The sequence below is a fragment of the Solanum pennellii genome, chromosome 3, assembly GCF_001406875.1.
Source record: "Solanum pennellii chromosome 3, SPENNV200".
NCBI lineage: Eukaryota > Viridiplantae > Streptophyta > Magnoliopsida > Solanales > Solanaceae > Solanum > Solanum pennellii.
Window position 1 is genome coordinate 62749625 of NC_028639.1, and position 3602 is coordinate 62753226.

Sequence of the window (3602 nt, forward strand, 5' to 3'; positions counted from 1 at the left end):
CCCACTACGCCCACCCCCACCATCCTATAAAAATTGTTTTTAAAAATTATTTTCAATTTCATAAGTTATTTTCTACTCTAGTAAAAATAAAAGATGTGTCTCAAAATCATTTTTCATTCATAAATCAAACACTAAAAATCATTTCCAAAAAATATTTTCTACTCACCAACCAAACATGAGAAAATAAGTACAAAATCTACTTGTTTTCCAGGAAAACATTCTCTAGGAAAACATTTTCCTTCATACCAAACACACGCTAAAAACAAAAAAATTATTAAAGTTTCATACCTTGGGTTGCAGATCGGGAAACTACATATTTATTTTTTCTTTCCATTTTTGGGGTTTCTTTCTACATTTACTTTAGATACAAACTAGAAGTTTCATACCTCGGGTTGAAGTTCGAAGCCTAAAGGGCAAAAATATAAAATGCCAAAAATTCCAAAGGGGTACATCAATCTTTTTTTAACCAAAAGAGCAAAATCGCTACTGACGTAGCGATTTTTTTTCACGCCGTTAAGTTTGTTAAAAGTTAAAATCGCTGACCTACCAGCGATATTGTCCAATTTTTTTCCTTTTTAAAAAAGAAACGCTGCCCATGCAGCGTTTGGGCAATCTTTTTTGTATAAAAGTAAAATCGCTACCTAGGCAGCGATTTAAGTAGCAACCTTTTTTTTTTGGGAAATCGTTGCTGTCGATTTTTTTTCTTTTTTTACTTTTTAAAATTTGGCAGCTATTTTAGTTAACTAATTTTTATTAAATTATCGTTGCCAAATTTTTTTAAGCAAATCATATTAAATATTGATGAATTCTTTTTTTAAATTTTTTTTACGATATTTCTAAAAAAAAAAAATTGCACTGATTTATTTTTTAAAAAAATATTCCACCAAGCTGTGATCTTTTATTAAAAAAATCAAGAAAATCTCGGCCAAGAAAAAAAATTCACTAAAACGCTGCTTTTTTATATATATATTTTTTAATATACATTTGATGCAATTGCAGTGATTTAAAAAAAACATTTAGCGAAATCTTTACTAAATATTGTAATGCGGTTTTAATTTTGATCAAAATCAAAAAAAATAAAAATCACTAACATTAAATACGACTTCTTTTAAAAAATAATTGGCAACGATATTTTTTTAAAGAAAAATTTACTAGAAGTGATTTTTTTTTAATTTAAAAGAAAAAACTTTTTTTTATAAAACGTTGATTTTAATTATTTTTTAGAAAAACATTAAATAATTTTTTTTTAAAATAATTGGCAGTTATACTTTAATAAAAAAGTTTTTAAAAAATAGTTTTCTTTTAATAGCTGCCAAGGCAGCAATCTTTAAAAAAAGAAAAAACTTTTCCACAGAAATCGCTTCCAAGGCAGTGATTTTTCAAAAAAAAAGAATTATTTTTTTATATAAAACATTGCTGTCACAGAGATTTTAATTTTGTAAAATATAAAATTCGCCTAAAACGCTGCATGAGCAGTGATTCGCTATGAACAAAATCGTTGGTAGGTCAGCGATTTTGAGAATTTTGAGACTTAACGGCGTGAAAACAAAATCGCTGCGTCAGTATCAATTTTGCCCTTTTGGTTAAAAAGAAATTGATGTACCCCTTTGAAATTTTTTATATTTTTTTTTACCTTTAAGCTTCGGACTCCGTTGTGTAGCATACTAATTTATTTTATCTTTCCACTTCAAACGTCGTTTTCTTCACACAAATTCTCTGGCGGTGTCTATGTCAATAGCCGTTATATCTAATGCGGACATTAGCCCAAGTACAATATCGATATTGTAAATGAAAAAGGTAAATAATTTTTAAAAAAAAAATTGATTAAAAAATAGTCTTATCGGAACTTCAAATTGATGAACGAGAGAGAGATTAGATTTGCAATTCAAAAATGCAGTGATGGATGTAACTATCGATATATGAGAGATTTCAGGCATGAAAATAGGAACAAATTTTTTGGTCTGGAAGGATTGTAAATAATGTATCTAGAAAAGTTTGAACCTAATCTTATGTTTTATCTTAAGAAATATATTTTTTAGTTTTATTTACGGACGACACAAGTAGTTCTCGACCGGCTTCAAATTAATTGGCTTCCAGTAAAGAGAAATATATTAGTAAGTTTTATTTACGATTAAATACTAAAACTTTGGTACTAAATTAGTTCTTGATATTTCTCTCATTTTATACATCTTTATTTAGATTAGAAGTATTACGTATCTTACAACTATTCCTCCCGTATTAGTACAGAGTCTTCTAAAAAAACCTTAAATTCATATGTTGATTAAGGATGACATTTAACCTGCCAAATCTTCGATTATTGTGTGTTTCAGTTAATATTATTGGAAGAACTTATATTTGAGAAAGTCGGATTGAAATAAATTAACAGAAAAGGGGTTAAAGGTACCTTATAAAATGATTGGTAATAAAGTAGAGATAAACACAATAAATTAAATGGCAATGATAGAAAAAACATTTTATTTTATATCAACTGGCATTAACATAGAATAACAATTGAAACTATTAAATTTCACGTGCCACATATAACGGCCATGTATTTGTTCTAAATATCGTTACTTAATTCCATATAGAACACTGGATATGTTGTTGTTATAATAGTATCAAGTGGACGAGGACAAGTAATTTATATAATTATATTATATCACATGAAAGTGAAATAGACGTTGTATGTGGTTAATTAATTAGGGTTTTCGAAATAATATTGTTTCGAAGAAGAGCATTGAAAATTTGAGCAAGTTCCATGCCATGACTTTGTACATTCACCTCCTTCACCATCACAGCATTTGCACTCCAAACCAATCGTTGAAAACATCTTCAAATAATCACCTATATATATTTAATAATATGAAATAAAAAATAATCATTATTAGTGACATACAGTGTAAATTAGTTCCAAGACAAAAGAAAATCAATTGATGTTGCCAAAGAAAAATTAAAATAACGAGTGCTAACTTTTAAGATGTTGAAGAAATACATGGTTAGCTTCAAGACTTGAAGTGGTCATTATCATTACAAGTACAAGAAGAACAAAGAACATAAAATGTTTTGAAATGCCCATCATGAAGAGATGTGGTTAAGAGAGAATTACAAATTGATACTAAATTATGCTGTTATTTATATTCACTGCTAGTACTAGTATACGTATCCATGCAATATATGAATAATATTAAAATATTGGGCTACTAGAAGGAAACAAAATAGTAAGAGCGTGCATTGTGAGTTTAATCCTATTAATACGCACAAGTGGGGCAACATCATTAGACTAATCAACTTCCAATCTTAGAATTTGCACATACATACATCTCTTTACGTGAAAGAAGGATCAAAATCAACATACATTACATAAATACACATGAGTGGCACATAAGCTAACATGCAAATTATGCGATGCATGATGGTTCAAATATGTTGAATGCAAAATATATATATTGTGCAAATTGGATAGAAATAAATTTATTTTGTTATACAAAAATCTGGCTTAATACAAAGTTAGTCTCGTGGACTTGTTAGGATATTTTATCGGGATAATGAAATTAAGTCATGTTCTAATTAATTGAATACCTCAAGTTTTAATAGAATATTCT

At 27.9% G+C, this 3602-nt stretch overlaps 1 long non-coding RNA gene across 1 annotated transcript; it reads right to left on the reverse strand.

Annotated features, from left to right (window-relative positions):
- Positions 1 to 2458: 2458 nt before the first annotated feature.
- LOC107013991 lies at positions 2459 to 3127 on the reverse strand. Its single transcript, XR_001456171.2, has 2 exons — positions 2971 to 3127; positions 2459 to 2844 (listed from the first exon to the last, which is right to left on the reverse strand). It is a non-coding gene; the product is annotated as an uncharacterized LOC107013991 (long non-coding RNA).
- Between the last annotated feature and the right edge of the window lie 475 nt (positions 3128 to 3602).